Below are 18,737 nucleotides of genomic sequence, written 5' to 3'. Positions count from 1 at the left end.
ATCAGTTTCAAGGTCCATAGGGAAGGTCTGCTATAAAACCCCTCAGTTACTGGGAGTTGGGTTTATTTTTCCCTCTGAAAAACTTGTGTCTTTCTCGACTTTGGAACCAACACGGGGTTCTGAAGTTGGGTGGGTGAATTTAGGCAGTAGCATTGAGGATTTTCTGTGGAGTCTGCAGAGCTCTTTCTGGATGGATTTTTAGTGACTGTGTGATCCCAGTTTATCAAAGTGCTTAGATTAGGAAACTACTGTTGTAACTCTTGGTGCTTTTTTGCCAATAGAAGTTTTTAATTTGTGGTATTTTGGCCAAGTTTAGCTACGAACTAGACTACATTTCATATGAGTTTTAACTACACATGTGATATCATGAGGAGGCTGCCACTTTATTCTCTGACTCAGATCAATCTTTATGTGGACAGAATAAATTGCTTTGGTAGGAAGGACCTCATACTGAGCAATATCCTCTCTGTTAGAATTAAGGGTGATCATGACAAACCTTTTTAGTCTCTGTTTCATGTGGAAGGCAGTACTATTTCAGAATTTTCATCCTTTTTAAAATTTCATGCCATAGGTAACTTTTCAAACATCAAGCATTTGTAGGAACATGGTATAGTTGTGCCAATACTTTTTGGAAAATCTTTGTACCTCTAGGATGGAATTTAATGAGACTTGGCAGTGTTCTCCTAAAAGGTCAAACCCAGGTAGTTGTGTCATCCTGCTCAGGAGGAGAACTCAGCATCTTGAATTCTTCTCTTCCTATTCAGTTTGGGGATTAGACTGAGAGTTTTTAATGTCTCTCCTGTTGTACCCTCTGAGCTGTCAGAAATGGCTGTAACCACACAGGATACTGAACTCCTTGGCCTGATCCAGGCTAGGAGTAGCTCTGGGCTATCACAGCCATGGATACACCTACAGGAGGAGAGGGATTCCTCCTCTGGCTCATTTGGAAAAGGGTTTGGTCTTTACCACCTTACAGGACATGAAGATTATTTCCTACCTGTTGCCGTTTCTTTGACATTATTTTTCAATTAGAGATAATCTGTTCACAAAGGAATTTCTGCAAAATAGCTCTGCCTGGGCTGCTTCTCTCTGTGTGGAGTTATGGAGTGAACACCTTGTTTAACTTGTTATTGGAAAATGCTTCAAGGTAGTGTTGTAGCAGCAATTCTGTAAAGTGTTGTGTGTGTTATCTTCTATTTCCTGGGCACACCTGCAACCCACCAGAATATATCCCAAGCTTCCCAAGCCATGAATTTGCACCTCTGTACCTCAGTACACACTGTTATCGTGGGAGTTTGGCTGGGCTGTGGATTAATCTTGTGAATGCACAGCCACGGGGAGGCTGGGCTGGGCACTGGACTGGGAGCTCCGTGCCCTCCCTGGGTGGGCAGCACAGCTGGCAGGGACAATGCAGCCACTGCCCAGTCTGCAGGGTCTGGCTGGGATGTCTTCAGCAGGTTACCCAAATTCTTTTGTTATTCAGAGTCACTCCCCTTGTCATTACCCCTAACAATGGGCAAGTGGTTCATTTTTGTGGTTGTAATTAACATTGTCTGCCATTCTATAGAGTTCTCTAGATGTTTTAGAAGTAGGAATAGTCTTTCCTTTACAAATCATGACTGCAGGTGCTGTGAAGTAGTGGCTCTTTCAGATTATAAGATATCTATTTTGTATGAGAAATGTGTATCTTTGGCAGACTGCTAAATATTGCTGCTTAAATCCATTACAAGGAAGCACAATTTTCTGTAACTTAATTTCCTAAGCCTAATGAACCCAGTAAATTTCCTCTGATGTCTTCCCAAGTTAATATATTAAATCTAATTTATTTGGCAAAAAATTGGACAAATTTCCTCTTAATTCAATTAACCTAGAAGAAAAAAATGTATTGTTGTGGAAATCTGGGACTAATAATTCACAGATGCGAAAGTCCTGGGTTTGGTTCCATTCATCTACTAACTTACAATTGCTATTTTTGTTTCCTATAATTTAACTCAAAAATGTCCATTGTACCATGTATGTATTTGAAAAGCTTGATAAATGATAACAAATTAATTTCTTGTCAGTTAATGTTGCAGAAGATTTTTTTGTCCTAAGTGATTATTTGCATACTTATTGATTATTATATTTGCCAATTGATTTCTTTCATAAGGTACTGATATTTTGTGGGCACTGCTAATGAGTAGATGATTAATTTTCATCAGCAATAGTGTATCCCTGGAAATTTTGCTAGGACTCAAAGTGGAACAAAAAGAGTTCCCATTGTTCGTGTCTTAATGCTGCAAAAACCAAAGCTCTAAGTCCCCACAAAAGGCAAAGCAAAGCTGTGGGTGGGAGTGGGTTCAGCAGCACCACACAAACATAAGCTCATCTATGCTGCTACTTTGATTTTATGTGGACAGGATACGGATAAGAGGGATATACTTGCATATACTCTGGGAAGATAATTCATATTCTTCATGCCAACAGCTACAGTCCTGCTTTCCTGCCACTTCCTTAATATATGTGGAGAGGTCTAATGTAAACAATGGAGCCAAACCTCTGACAAATAAATTACAAGGGCCACTAATGAGTGCAAATCCATGTATGACCTTTAGAGCATTCGTGCAGCTGTCTCCATGCTCTGATGTGGCTTGTGCTGGAAGAAACCTACGGACACCCAGGATTTCAAAATGCCTGTGTACATCAGCATAACAGAGTTGGTTTCTTTCTGTTTGTGTGCCTCCATCAGTTTCAGAATTGCTCAGGACAGGATTTGGCTTTGAATCTGTAGGGCAAAGATCTTTAACACTCCTGCATTTAAAGTGACAATTAGTGATATCCTAGATTATTTTACAAATGGTTCAGTTTTCCTGCTATAAATTTTTATCCAGACAGTTACATCTTTTCCAGCACAACAGTAATCTTATGAAAAATAGTCAGGAAGCTGTAATACTAAGGTCAACATTTTTAGTATTAAAATCAGTTTACAGTATGTTTGCTTGGAGTGCACATAAATTCAAAGAGGCAAGAAGTATAAACAGAATAGCTGGTTTCTTGGATGCACTCCAATATAATTATAGCTATTCACCCTTGTGACTATTTGTGTGTGTAGCTTAAAGCTATTTGCCTGCCCTAAGGTACAGTAGCAGTATTTTTATACATCTTTGTATCTGATTGAAATGCAAAACTCAGTAAACCTGGAAAGGATGCTAACAAGCTTAAAGAAATGTATGAGTAAAATTAACCAGCAGACTGAATGTGCCTTTTGACATTTGTTAGCAGCACCACCCCATTCCTAGCACAGGTACTTCTCATTCTCTTCAGTTTTGAAACTGAGATATCCCTTAAGGATTTGTCACCAAAATAGTGTATTTCTAATAGGCAATTATGAAAAAAAAATCATCATCAATCACATTTATTGCAAACATCTCATAAAACAGTAAAACATTTATGTGGCTACGGAAGGCAAGTATGTTGCCATGTAATATATTAAGATTTGCATATAAAGAACAGCAGGCAGCAAACAAGTCTCTTTCCCTTTCTTATGCCATTTATACAAATGCCTTTGATGCAATGTATCTATTTAATTTCCATCAAAATGTTATTGCTGCAACACCTGAGTGGTGTTGGCTGTCATTAGGTCTCAGAAGCACACCCTGGGAAGGGAGCGGGTGGTGCTGCTTCCCCCAGGTAGGGTCCATCAGCCGTGTCACACCTTGTCACAACCTATCTGTCACCCAGGAGGCAGGCTTGGCCTCAAGCTGATGTGCACCTGTCACTGAGATATATATATATATTTTTATTTTATTTTTTTTTTAATTTCCCTCCTCTCTGATCTCAGTTTTTCACCAAGATCAGTGATATCAGTATCCAGCATTCAGACAGATTGCAGGGGTATTGGGACTCCACATTGTTTCAGTGTGGATATGAATAAAATGCAGTTGTTTGGAAAGGAGCACAGCTCTTTTTTGTGGAGGACATGGCAACTGCCTGTCAATACCAACTTCTGCTATGTTCTCCATAACCATCTGTACCTTGTGCTCAGCAAACACTCAGAAATAATTTCCTTGAAACTTTTTTTAATAGCTCAGAGTGATCTACTGTGGGGCTGTAGGATATGAAATGACTAATAAAATTGGGGTTATTTCCATGTCAGAGTTGGTAACAATTGCCTTTATCCGGGTTTTTCCACAAGCCTCAAGGTAAAATGAAGCAGGCAGCATTGCAGAGAAGAGAGAAATGAATGACAACACATTGTACAAATCTGTGGGATTTTTTGACACTTGACTTTGTACTATCATTTAAAAAAATTCTGCCTTCTATTTACTTGTCAGAACTGGATTTAATTCTTATATGTTGCAAGGAATTCACCACGTTAAGATATTGATATAACAAATTGCCAAATGTTTTAGAGATTGATTCTTGCTGACCAAAATGGGCTTTCAGATTGGAAGTCTTTTTTTCCAGAAAACACCTGCTGAGATAGAAGTCTGACAGCTGCACAAAAGAAATATACAGTTTGTTTAGTCTTCTTCTATCTAGCAATCGGCAGATGCTATCAAAAATTGTGGTTTTAAAATGAAAATTACCTAAGGATTTGGCAAAGGACCTTGGTTAAAAGGGGCTGAGTGGCCACTGTCAGGTGAGTATTACCAGACTGATTGGTTGTTACTTCTGTCAGTCTTTCTTCAAAATTATGACAGGCCCCACAGCAGGGAGCAAATGATCATTAATACTTCATCCCCCGGGACACAATAAACTGCCATTCACTTGCATACAAATAAAAAACATAAAGCTTGTCAGACAAGGTGACAGAAAAAGGTGCCTTTTCAAAATTATTTTATACTACAGTGGGATGTGATCAGTTAAGAGACATTTCTGTATTGTGTGGTGTATGATCTTGACAGCAGCACCTTTGAATTCATTCCAGTTTAAAAATATATTTCAGTGCTTTTTCCTGATGCTTATTTTATTTCATTAGAAGAACATAAGATCTTGAGCACTCCTCAGCTCTGCAGTGAAGCTCAAGAAGAGGCTTTGCAGGAAGATTTCCCTCTGGAGCCAGGGCTGTTCCTGCCATCCAACCCCCAGCAGAGCAATCCAGGCTCTCCATGAGTGCTGCTGTGTGCTCAGCACAGGGGAACACCCAGTCCTGGATCAAGAGATGGCCACTGCTCAGGCTCCCGAGCTAAAATACAAGCTGTTCTAAACTTGAATCAGCCATTTTCACAACGTTTTTGCAAGCAAAAGATCTAAAAAAAACCCAAACAAAAAACTAGAAAACTCTTACACTGTATTATATTTAGTTAAGGTCAGAAAGAGGCTAGAATGTGAGGTATTTGCTTAGCCACTGCTTCCAGTAATGCTTTTCTGTTCTGGGAAGTGCCCTGAGAAAGATAATTATGGATTTATGAGGAGACTTAGCATATTCTGCCTATAGGGGTGTTTTGGTTTGGGTTTGTTTGTTTGCTTTTTGACACATCTACCAGTGAATTATTAGGTGGTTACTGCACTAGAAGTTTTATGTAGGCAGGGCACATAGGGTTGCCTAACCAGTCACTGTGGAGCTTCAGAATTTCACTGTATTGGCAATGAATTCCTTTGGTTTTTACTGGAAGAACAAATTTTCTGTCATACTCTTTATGCTTCAACCCCCTTTACTCCTTTAATATTTCCTACGGAAATACATGGGATGTACTTCATAATGCTTTGTGTAAGCTTTTGCTTGAAATATTTCAATTTCAGAACTACACTTTTTAGGAAGCCAAAGATATGTTATCAAATATTTTGTCTGCTTTGTGAAACTTCAGCAGTTTCTATCATACTAACAGATGTCATTTACAGAACTTTGATACCATACTTCATTGCTTATTACATTTTCAGGGCAGGTGAAGAAATTTTCCCTTTTCCTTTGCCAAAACTGATTCTGAATTACAGTTTGGTTATGCTTTTTTTTTTTTTCTTCCTTCTCCCAGTCTTGATGGCAAAGAGGGACTGACTAATGAATGCTATCTCATGACTGAGATAAAGAAATAGTCTAAATTTCACATGAAAGCTTGGTAAATCCACCTGTGTTCTCCTCCTGGGTTTCTGTCCCCTCTAGTCCCAGTGCCACTGTTGGTATTATAATGTCACCTACTTTGAAGATCTACCAATTGCAATATTATTTAGTGTCTGAGAACCAACTGATTGAAAAGTTTTGGTGAAGAATTTGCCAATATTGTGTAAGAAAAAAAGGAAAAATATGGGGAGGAGACTGAAGTAATATGATTTTTCCCTTTTATTCACATGCACTAAAGCAGTTGTGGCATATTGTTTTTTGATCATTGAAGAAATTGAAAAACACCTGCTGATTTCCGGCCTAAACAGAAGAGTAAATAGTATCTTTAATAAATAAATTTTCTTTTGGCAGAAGTTTGATATAAAGATGGACTTTCTAATAGAATGTCAAAATAGACCTGTTATATTAAAGTCCATATAAAGGAAACATTCCATAGAGCAAACCTGGAGACTGAGAGCAGACTGGTTAAGGTAATGACTGCCTTGAATTCAGTGTAAAATGTTGTTAAGCATCATGGTTCACATTGCTTGGGGATTGTGATGTGATGAAATCAGGATGGGATATTTTTGGCATAGTAATTTCACTTCACCTTCCTTAAGTCCTATTCCTTCTGCTTTGTGCATGCAGAAGCATGAAAGCTAGGACTGATTAGGTGGCATTGGCATTGCAAAATCCCCAGAAAAATACTACTGTTAATGAGAATTGTAAGTATAACCCTCTGCCTACTGCAGTGACAATTCACTCCTGTGATTCTGTCAAACATTGCAAAACCCAAATAAACCAAATAGCCCAATAATAAATAACTGCTCAAGATGCCTCTTCTTTTGCTTTAAAATGCAATAGCTAAATCCTCAGCTAGATTGAATTCACCTCTCTCCGCTGAGTTCAGTGGTGCTAAACTGATTTACAGTGGTTGGGGAATTTGGCAGTTGTGAATCAAGGTGCAGAGCGTGCAAAAGTTTTATCAAATCTGTTTGGGACATGGATGGAAATGAATACGGGGTTTCAAATGTTAAAAAGCAGCACTGGTTAGAAAAACTCTTAACAACTCAAATCCCAGCTTGAAAATCCTAAACTACCACTGCATATGTTCCAGTAATTTGCTCAGCCGTGCAGTATGCTGTACTCACTGACTGAAGAAAACTTCTCGTGAGAATGTTTAAAGTGTCACTGAGGTTCAGTGTGGATCAGGGTGCAGGTGGCTCTACAAAGGCTTTGCTGAGGGGATGTGTTTATACAGTTGCTGCTGACGGATGGTATTGATAGGCCAGGCGACTCATAAAACAAGCGACCTCACTTTCATCTTTGTGCTTTCTGTTCCTTCAGTGGATAGAAAAGTGGTTTTAATTATTCACATCATCCATTTCTAATATTTTCTTTTATTCTGTTATCCACCCACTCTCTTACAACCAAGTAATATTCTCATATTCTCATTGTGGAAAACTTGCAAAGGGGGCAAGAGCAGGGAGATAGATAAGAAATTTTTTGAGAATTAAACATTGGCGCTGCCTCACTGGTAAGATTAGCAGAAGTCAACACATGCTGAAATCTCCACCCTTTGAGATTGCCTGAGTCACCTTCAGGGTAACAGCACTCGACAGCAGCTGAGACTTGGGTGTTGTTCCAGTGTCTCTGGTGTTCATTCCCACATCTCAAGGTTCTGCACAGCACCTCCCTCCTGCATGGGCACAGATATGTGCTCTTGACACTGAGTGCTACAGGCTGCATTGCTTTCCACCAGAGAATGTATTCTTCTCCCATGACAAATTTTCAGCTTTCATATAGCTTGGGAGTTGTGATAAGAGCTTGAGGCCTTTTAATGCTTCTGGGTTTTGCAGTTTGTTCATCCTTAGAACAGAGAGATGTGATCCGTACCGTAATGGGAATTTTGATGATCCTAATTACAGTTGTCCATTTTTACTGTATTAATGGCTAATGAGGAGAAGGTGGTATCACATGGTATGTGCAAATCAGAAGACAGTGCCCGAGTTAAAGAAACTAGAAGGAAAATTCTTGGTTTTGAGAACAAAATATTCTTTGGCTGATTTACAGTTGCCAGCTTTAGTTAACATGTGAGCCAGTTAGCAGATGCATGCTGTCATCAGGATCTGTGAGTTCTACTCATCATCTTCCCAGACAGACTAACTAAGAAGTACTGCATGGGCTGCCTGCTAATTCTGTCACGCCACGGGCTTGAGTCAGGCTTTCTGAAGAAAGAGACCTTGAAATTTGAGGGTTCTACACTTTGTGCATGCTTCCCTGCAACTTCTCTTTGAAAAAATTTGCCCTTGGAGCTGTGAGTAACTCCACAATTGTATTTTTTAAATGCTCACTTTTAACAAGCATATGTAGAAATTATGAAAGCTACAAAATCTTTCCTGCTTTCTGGCTTCATAAAAAAGGAAAAATGCATGAAGTAAAGAAATGAGTTATGCAAGAGCAAAGAGTTTCTAGGTGGACTGGTTGACAGCTCCAAGGAAAAGCAGCAGGTACAGCAAGAACGTTGCTCCTGTCCCTGGAATGGCCTTACACCAAGGTCTAAAGCAATAACAGTCTCAGCCACAGTAAATAAAAATACAAAAATGTAAACAGGTATGTTTACATTCAGAAACAGGTCCCTATAGGTGACACAACAGTGAAATGAGATGGAAGAGTTCCTTAGCTCATGGAAGTGATTGTTCAGACAAAGTTGCAGGGAGTGTGACTTTTCTGCGGTTTTTCTTTTTTCTTTTTGAGATGCTCCATTTTCCTTCAAGTTAATTTTAACTCTAACCCAGCTGTGATTGTTTTCTTTTTAAATCAAGTTGAGCCTTAAGGAGAAAGGGGGCAGGGAAACAAGAACCAAGAGCTGCAAGGTAGGAGCCCTCCCTCCTGTGCATGGAGTCTGCTGGAAAGCACAATTGCAGAGACTTGTTGAATGGTAGGAAAAGCTGCCTCAGTCTCCCATGACAAATATATAAGAAAAAGGCTTAGAAAACACAAAACCAAACAAACCTTCCCCTCCCCCACACCCCCCAAAAAAGAGAACATCTTTGCAAAACCTTATGTTATGCCTCCTTCATATTTAGCATCCAATCTTGAATGTACTGTACTGATTTAGGGTATTGTATATTCTTTTTATGCTTCTTTGGTTCCTCTGTCACTTCAGACTCTCTGTCAGAAGTAATAATTTGTGAGTGGGAGAAAAAAGGTTGAGCTGCTAGCAGAGGATGCATACTCCCCATCCCCAGTAAAATAACCCAGGAACCCATGAAAATGAAGCATAAGGTTTGTAATGAATAGGGCTGATGGTGATGATGTGTTCAAGTGTATCTCTCAGAGTTCATTAACTTAATGTAATATACAGTGGCAAGAATGATACCTATGATCACTCCAATTAAAATTATAGTTTTGTGCTTCTCTGTGATGCAAGCTGGTGCTGTGAAAACATGAAACACATCTCATAAATGCCACCCAGCTGCAAAAGTGACAAAGTGAGTCTGCCAGTTTTCCTAGTGGCAGCGAGAATAATAGGAATGGCTGTGACTGGCTTTTGTTATTGCTGGAAGCTCTGGCAGCTCACCAAGCATGGTAAGACCAAGGCAGTCAGACTGTGATAGCATTGCTCAACAGGTGGTTAAAATACACTAGGGAAAATGTGAAAAATATACTCTTAAATGGAAATGAAAATAAAGTAAATATCACTGTAAGTATATGGTATGTGGATATCACTAAGAAAAGGCTGTAACAAGTGAGGATAGCACACCATCCTGCTCAAAAGAGGTATAGGATTAAAGCTTTGTTCTGTTTTGAGCTCACTGCTTATTAATAAAGAGTGGATGGTGACTGAGGAGATGAAGAGACTGTATTGTGAGATACCACAGAGCACGGCATGTGTGATGTTCCTTCTGAAGCCGTAATAACCATTTGATTTCTGACCCTGAGGTGAATTTTGTGTACTCATATGCATAAAGGAGGTGAAAGGATATGCACTGAGCTGTGCCCTTCTTTCCAAACTGTGTTTTTAGAAGTAATATAATTGAGGCATAAATAAAATAACAAAGAAGGCTTTTGTAGACATGTATTATTATTTCAAACTACCAACAGTTGTCTTTGCACTTGCTGGTATTTTAGAGTCTTGAATTTTAAATGGCACAGCTCTCCTTACCATCTCCTGTAAAAAACACTCAATAGGGAGTATTGAGGGAAAATTCCAGAAGCCAGGTCTGTATAGCCAACAGCCCTAGGAACTTTGAGTTCCTTGCTCATCTCCTATTTGTCCCGTGACATCTCTGAAAATGAAGACTGCAGCCCTAAAATTGGCACTAGGAGAGTCCATATCCTTTCCCCAAAATTGAAATGGGGTCCTAGGGCGCGGTAGTTGTTTGAAGGTTCTGCCATTATATGGGATGCCAAGAGCCCACCCCCTGTTGCTTTCCATTCAGAGGAACAGGAAACCTGGGGATAAATCTCCACCTGCAGCACGTGGTGTGGACACTGTGAGCAGCTGTCACAGGCTCTCTGTAATTATGCAAGTATTCTGCTAATTTTATAAAATCAGATGGCCTCATCTCCCTTTCTTTCTCTGGACAGGGTTTCTGTGGGTGTCAGAAGCACTGAGCTCTCCCCTTGTTCGATCCCCTGTGTCTTTGTGCAGCACCAGCAGCCCTGTCCCAGTGCTCCTGGGGCTGGCACTCCTCCTGAGCCAGAGCTGTCTTCTCCTTGCTCAGTGCTGCACTCCTGGTGTGTGCTGTGAGCTCCCCAAACCCGTGGTGCTGCTGTCAGTGTGCACCCACACCTTCCCTCCACTGCAGATTTCAGGCACTGTTTGCTGCTAGAAAGGTGCAGCTGGCTTTGCTCTCTTCAGCAGAAGCTTTTTGCCAGCATTTAGTGGCTGAACTGTGACGTGAGAACAAGGAGTATCAGGGCATCCTCTCTGCATCTGAGGGATCTCTGTGAAAGGAACGGGAGAGAAACTGGATGGCATGATGCAATGCCAATTCTTTCAGATTAAACACAGAGTGCAGTTCTGGAGAACCACCTTAGAATCAAATTGGTAGTTTGTTCTTAGAAGTGGTTCGGAAAAATACAAAATGTTCCTGCCTTTCTCATTATATTATCCTTCTTCTCAGGACCACAGTCTATAATAAGCAGTGAATTTATGAATACTAAAAACTTGATATTTCCTAAAGATTCTTAATAATCATGGCTGATATTTCAATTTTTTCCCTTGCAAAACCCAAGTCTCAGTGCCATTTTACAATCTAATACTTTAGGTTTTGTCCATTACTCCCAGTTTTTGTTTTGGCAAGCCTTTATTTGAACAAGGAACTGGGCAGATCTCTTGATACCATAGAATGTATCAAATCTCACCCTGAGAGCTTGCTATTTATTCTGAAGTGGGCTAAATATTGTTTATTAAAACAATCTACAAAATCTGCTTTGTTTTTTCTGTATTTCTTAATAAATACAACAAGATGAAGGTCTGTTCTTCAATTAACCTTTTCCTGTCAGACTGAAGTTTAAAATAAGTTTAGATTCAGTTCAACACAAATCCTGATAATTAATGCCTGCCTTTTTTTTTTAACCTAAATTTGGGCTAAATCACAGTGAGTTTTATGCTTTAAAGGCTTCCTTATAATTCCTGTAAGCAAAAATTATAAGCCAGTTTTGAAATTACCTTTATTTCTCCTGTTTACTGGATCCTCACACCTTCTTACTGCAGAAAGCACGGAAAGTTTAAAAATTGTGTTTTGGGAGCACCTATAGCCATGGGCACTTAACCCTCCTTCCATGGACACGTGGCACTGGCTGTGGGAGCTGAACTGGGCACAGACTGGGAAAGGTTTGTGGCAGCCAGTGTTTTAGAGACCTGTTAGTTTGTGTAAGCTGCATTTCCTCTCAAGTAACAATGAGGGAACACTGCACACTGTGCAGAGCCTGGGGATGTTAAATGGCATTTTTCATCTCCTCCTGAAGGTTAGTCCCTTGCTTTGTACATTCACTCAGTAACAGATTTATGACACTTTGCAGATTAATCTGCACATTTCAGAGCATGTAAATGTATCTAAATGAAGTTGCACATAAAAACACGCATGTCCCATGCTTTGAATGTCCTGAAAAGGACTTTTGAAACAGAATACTATGTAGAATGTATTTTTCTGTGTTTATTTCTTACGCTGATGTAAAGACAGGGCTTTTGAGAGCTGGATGAATATGACAATTGCAGAACATAATTTTAAATTGATAAATGAGAAGAACAAACCATGGTAACATAATGCCCCCTATGGTTTGTAAGGCACTATGCACAACAGCTTTAAGGGCAATGGCTTTTCTACATAACTTCTCTTAGCAGAACCAGAATTATATGTTATGCTCCTTAGCTAGAGAGGAAAAAATACGTGGTTGGATTTTATTAATAAATAGGTCAGATACAGTTAATTTAGATGCCTTAAATGTCCTCCTCCTTTTTGGAGATTCAAAGCAATTGGCATCAAGAGTGTTTTTGAGTAATGTGGAAGCAGCTGAGGCACTGCAGTCACCCAGCAGGCAGCTGAGGGTGGGAAGTCATCCCGGGAGCGCCGGGAAGCGCTCGGTAATTGAGGGAGCGGCCGCTTGATGGCAACATCCTCCCGCACACGGGGCCGGGACAGCGCCGGGGCCGGGGCACGGCAGCGGCTCCGCAGCCCCGCACGACAGGCTCTGCTCTCCTCTTTGGCACCCCCTATAGAAGGCTCTCCTCTCCTCTTTGCCATCCCCTGTAGAAGGCTCTCCTCTCCTCTTTGCCAATCCCTGTAGAAGGCTCTCCTCCTCCTCCTCTTTGCTATCTCTTGCAGAAGGTTCTCCTCTCCTCTTTGCCATCCCCTGTGAAAGGCTCTCCTCTCCTCTTTGCCATCCCCTGTAGAAGGCTCTGCTCTCCTCTTTGCCATCCCCTGTGAAAGGCTCTCCTCTCCTTCCCTCTTTGCCATCCCCTGCAGAAGGTTCTCTTCTCCTCTTTGCCATCCCCTGTGGAAGCCTCTCCTCTCCTCTCCTCTCCTCTCCTCTCCTCTCCTCTCCTCTCCTCTCCTCTCCTCTCCTCTCCTCTCCTCTCCTCTCCTCTCCTCTCCTCTCCTCTCCTCTCCTCTCCTCTCCTCTCCTCTCCTCTCCTCTCCTCTCCTCTCCTCTCCTCTCCTCTCCTCTCCTCTCCTCTCCTCTCCTCTCCTCTCCTCTCCTCTCCTCTCCTCTCCTCTCCTCTCCTCTCCTCTCCTCTCCTCTCCTCTCCTCTCCTCTCCTCTCCTCTCCTCTCCTCTCCTCTCCTCTCCTCTCCTCTCCTCCATCCCCTGTGGAAGGCTCTCCTCTTCGCCCTCTCGAGTGGATCTGGATGGAATGACGCTCAGCGGTTCCCTTGTTGGAGGTTTCAGAGTGGGGATCACCCCAACAGTAATTTGTGCAGGAGATAATGTGTAAATTCGGACAGGACGTTTTGCTGATAGATCACTGCTCATTTTTCACCCTGCTGCCCCATGTCCCATTTAAAGGCAAGCCTTCCCTCTGCTGCCCGGGGTCCCTTTGTGGTCTCACGGTGCCGGTGAGGGCAGAAGCAGCACAGCAGAGCCAGGAGAGGAGCAGGGCTGCCCCTTCAAGTGCTGCGGGGTGAGGCAGTGCCCTGCCCTGCCCCGCCCTACCCTGCCAGGCATGCCCTGCTCTGCCCTGCCCTGCCCTGCCCTACCCTGCCCTGCCCTGCCCTACCCGGCCCTGCCAGGCATGCCCTGCTCTGCTCTGCCCTGCTCTGCCCTGCCCTGCCCGGCGTGCCCGGGGTGCTCCACGGAGGATGCTGAAGTGATCCAAACGGGATTAAAGGAATTATGCCCACCTTTGAGCTGTGAATTGGGAAACAGCCCAGGGCTGGTTCTCTCTCAGGTCCCACAGAGTTCACAAATTCACTCTTAAACCTTGCCAGCGAAAAAAGAAAGGGCTGATCCTTGTGTGGTGGAGAACTCAGGGGAGACCCACAGGTGCCTATCGGTGCACACCTAAAGTGAGACAAAATTCCTGAGGACTGTTGCAGGTCTGCTAGGAGTCCTGGAGCAAATGTGTACAAGTTTAACATCTGAGCAAGCTGGCTTTGTGTCATGTGCTGGAGAAGAAGTCTCCCAGGCACAATGCTTGAAGACTGTGTCTTGGATCATTTTGTGTTTCGAGACTTAATAACCTTGATTACGCATTTTTATTTCAGTAATTACTGAAAAAGTCATGGTTATCACATATTTATGTCTTTGCAACCTTGGGACTGGGAGGGAGGGCAAAATACAGGGACAAAGTGGGACCCACTCACCACCAATAACTGTTGCATGTTGTCAGAACATAATGAAAATTACTCTGGTCTTCTGCTTTTAAGATGGACTCCTGCTAGTAAACTGTAGGCAGACTGATTAAACAGTAAGTACAATTAGAACTCTGAAAAACCCCAGACATTTCGTTTCACTGACAGTTTATGCTAATATGATGATAATAATAACAATATATAATAATATAATATAGGAATTATTATTATAATAATCCTCTTGCTACCTTCCAGGTGCCGCCAAGTCCATACCTGGAGCAGGGAATGCCTCTTTCTGCAATAGTCATTTATCTGTTGGACTGGGACTGAAAATACATTTCACAGCTAAGGTTGTACAAATGATTATTTGTTATCTCAACTGCTGGTCCATGGGCATATATACAGTTAAAGTTTAAAATCCACAAAAAGACGTATTCATAGGATTTGTGAAAAAAGAGACAGTTTTCCCTCCCTTAATGACAGGGGTCTCAAATGAGTTGTGCTGTCAATGGGAGAGCAAGAGGTTATATAGTTTTCCATAATCTATAAAGCTTCTTCAGAATCATGTCATTAGCTTTCCTGTGGTAGAGCACAGCAGAGCTAATAATGCAATTATGGTTCATGTAGTTAAACTATGCTATTGGTATTTTTTTTTCCCAGGAGGCCTTCATTTCTGGCAATTCTAATCATCTTCATTGTGCAGCTGTATGGATTCCATGTTTCACTCTGAGGAAAATAAAATTGCAAATAAATACCATCTTTCCTAATGTCTCTGTAAATCCCAGATTTAGTAACCATTAACCAAATGTTGGAGCCCATAAAATGTAATGTATAGTTCTGGATATATATATGCATATATACATACATATACAGATATATACATGCACATATATGTATATGCTCATATGCATGTGTGTTTGTATATATATATATATATATATATATATATGCCACATTCACATACCAGGCACCAGAACAAACTATTATGCTGAAATAAACAAGAGTAGAATTTCCTCCAATATTTCATTATTCTCATTTCTTGCTGCTATAATAATACAGTCTTGGCATGCTTAGTCTCTCTCTGTCTTTCTACTGTAAGTATTAAAGTAAAATAGTATAATTACCACATAAAAATGGTGTGTGTGTGTTTAGCAGGAGGGAGATTCTTCTTTTAACTTCCCATTCTTTTGAACATATCTGGAACCTGGAGCTCTGCATCTGGTTCTGTATTACCTGATACACAATAAGTATGAAAGCTGGCAAGCACAGGCTAATTATTTAGTCTATTATTAAGCATTAACTTAGTACTCCTATTAATGAAAAATTACTTTAAAAAACCTATCTGTGCCAATCCCCACTACAGCAAAAATATCAGTCCTGAGATGTTGAAACCCTAATTAAAAAACATAAAATAGGAAGTAAGGATATTCCCTGTTTCTGTGGTCTCAGTCTTCCAAAATTCAGACTCTTCTGAGAAGATAAATCTTTAGAGCAATGAATCTCTGAAAGCACTGTCCTGTTTTCTTGTGTGGAGGGGAAAGTTTCTCTAAACTTCTGTGGTTTTCTGAGTAAACTACCAAACACATTACAAAGCTTTTCTAAAAGACACATAATAAAGTGGTGATAAGACATGTTAATAATTTTGCTGACAATCATCCTTCTTTAACATGCCTGGGACATAAACAGTAGGAAATAAACACAGACAATAATTGCTATTAGGTGCCTGAAGAAAAACAAAGATATGAGAGGGACATGCTAATTAGGCTTCCTCAATGGACCACATGGAGATGAAAAGGAGACGAAAATACAAATAAAGCAAACAAAAGCTGAAGTATTTAGACAGCTTTGCAAGAAGTTGTTGTCTATGACAGTGAACTGTCCATGGTATTAAAGTCTTCAGAGACAATACCTGAGACAATATCTGTCATTTCCCTGCATACATCAGAGGCAGGGTAGCACCAGGGTGTCACTGTGGGATACACAACAGAACTGATCAATCCTAGGGGAGCTGAGATGGGGAGACAGCAGGACCAGCTTCTACCAGAGCATCTTGTCAGGGGGACAGAGCAGCTCCTGCCATTCCCCTCTCTGCCATTGCTGGAGGAGACAGGAACTGTGCAGCCCTGGGGCTGGCAGGCGTGGTAGGGAAGTTCACATGGCTTTTCCATTACAACACATATTTTTTAAGTTGTTCAACTCTTTCTACAAACTCTGTTCTTGGTAATTGTCTTTCTGTTACACAGTAGCTGTTTTGGCTTCTGTACTTCAGTAAAGTATTGAAAATATTCAGCCTAGGAGTTTGAAATACTTAAGCAAAATGCTGTCAAGACATACTAATTAGAAAAATTGTGCACACACAACCTCCTAGTGTTCACTTTTGCTCTCATTTGTTTTACAGATGGTGCTAGGTCAAAGAAGCAGCCTGTCTTTGCAGGACAAGCAGTTCTGAAGTTCTGAGCATCTCTACATTTGCACGTATCCACAAGTTTTCTCCTTCGCATTTTTGCTTACCTAAACCATTGGTGATTTGCTTATATTTCCCTCTTTTACTTTGTATAACAGGAAATTTGCAAAGTGCTTTGCAAGAATCAAAAGCACAGAATTGTTGCTTTTGGGATCAAAAGTAAACGCAAAAATTTGTTGTGGTTTTCAGTTGTGTGATTTTTTTTTTCTTTGCCAGTAATTAACCTGTGATATAAGAAGAGAGGAATATAAAACAAACCTGAGAAAAAAGAACCAGGTTTCCAGATCTGCTTTACGCAGACAAATGCATGAACATGTCTATAAAAAGGAGTGATTGGACCAGTAGTAAAGTGGCTACTTGGTGACCCATGAAAGGTCCAGGCAAACTGAGGCACAAAACACTTACTGTGTAGTTTGGTGTCCCAGAGAAGTTCCTAGGATTTTATTTGACCCAGGTGGGATGCTAATGGATAACTGTTACTGTATGTAAATGTACTGTATGTAAATCCACGGTAGATAAGGATTGTAATGAATTCCATGTGTTTGCCCTATTGGTTATCAGTAGGAAATAATATGAAAAGTAAAATTACCTGGAATCCTGCTAGGATTACTTTTCTTAGTGGGCCACTACCACCTTTTTAGTAGGTAGAATGTCATAAATGCAGTAAATGGAAAACAAAAACATTTTCACATTAAAAGGAAACATTAATAGTTGTGCTGTATTATTGGGTAGAATTTCAAAACAAATTGGATTGAGATTCTTAATTCCTTTTATTATTTTTTTAGGGGATGAAAAGCTTTATCAGAACTAAGCTCATCTAAAACTTATTATTCCTTCAGTATGCTAATTAATAGAGCAGGATCATGAATTTGTTAATTAAAATAAGATACCTCAGGGAAACTGAAATTAATTTTGCTGTCCTAATAGAGTTACCATTATGCCATTAAATCTTATGGAAGTCTTATCTAGTTCTCTTTTTTTCCTTCCCTAAAAAAGTAAAAAATTTGTTTTATTTAGTTTGAATTTAGAATCAGAACATTGAATGGTGACTTTCTGAAAATGTGGAGAAGATCACCAAATAATCTTGGATTTCTGAAAATCTTGGAATGTGGACTTCATGTGAATGTCTCTGTACCTCCAGTGTGCTCTTGCCACAGAGAAAGTTATTCTTTCTCACACTCAAACCAAATGAATATTAAAGGATATCTATCTGAAGCAGAATAGATCTTCAGGATAGATGTAAAAATATTCCCTCAGAGGGTTCATTATTTAGAACAAAAACACTCAGAAGTGAGAGACCAGTTTGAAAAATTCTTCATGACCAGTGGTGAGTTTTGGCACAGGTTTTGGTGCAAGACATATTCACGTCTTTTATGCTGTTCCTTCCTGATCTTATTTTTTTTTTGCTCAAACTACATAGTCTGTTTACATAAATCAGTATCTTGATAGCCACACTTCTCTACTTTTATTCTAAAACCTGCTTAATATGATTAAAATCGAAACATTTGGGTGGAATGAATTCAGTCTTTTTGGACTAATTGCTTTTTGCAGCTGTTTCAGAATGGTAGGAGATCAGGACATGCAGGAGCTTAGTGACAGTGCCCACAGCCCCTTGAAGGCTGTATTTTCATAAGAAAAAGATTTTAGAGATTATTAAAAAAGCCTAAAAACTCAGCGCAACAGAAATCTACTTCCAAAAAAAAACTCCTGACAAAACCAAACCCCAACCACATCTGTTCCCCTAAAGCCCCCCAAACAGACAAACCCTGTGCCAAAACCACCTTTTTTACCTGTGTCAAGATTTGGTGTGGAAGCTGCTTTATGATTTTCCAGAGCATTGTTGTATTTTGCTGACATGTATATTTAGTTTCTGATCCACATCAGTACTTTCTGGGGGTAGCATTAAAACTTCTGATACCTTTCAGTACCATGTGCCCTCTCCAAGCACAAAA

The 18,737-nt window shown here is 40.4% G+C and overlaps 1 long non-coding RNA gene across 3 annotated transcripts; it reads right to left on the bottom strand.

Annotated features, from left to right (window-relative positions):
* Positions 1-9,116: 9,116 nt before the first annotated feature.
* On the bottom strand, positions 9,117-18,708 carry LOC134556069 (uncharacterized). 3 transcript variants are annotated; one of them, XR_010081547.1, is made up of 5 exons: positions 18,576-18,708; positions 15,446-15,554; positions 13,872-14,426; positions 11,700-11,738; positions 9,117-10,972 (listed from the first exon to the last, which is right to left on the bottom strand). It is a non-coding gene; the product is annotated as an uncharacterized LOC134556069 (long non-coding RNA). The 3 variants fall into 3 exon arrangements; XR_010081548.1 differs by having other exon boundaries at positions 13,872-14,031; XR_010081549.1 differs by lacking the exon at positions 11,700-11,738.
* Positions 18,709-18,737: the final 29 nt, after the last annotated feature.

The sequence above is a fragment of the Prinia subflava genome, chromosome 11, assembly GCF_021018805.1.
Source record: "Prinia subflava isolate CZ2003 ecotype Zambia chromosome 11, Cam_Psub_1.2, whole genome shotgun sequence".
Classification (NCBI taxonomy): domain Eukaryota; kingdom Metazoa; phylum Chordata; class Aves; order Passeriformes; family Cisticolidae; genus Prinia; species Prinia subflava.
Note: the sequence above shows the minus strand (reverse complement) of the source record. Positions and strands in the feature narration are given on the sequence as shown.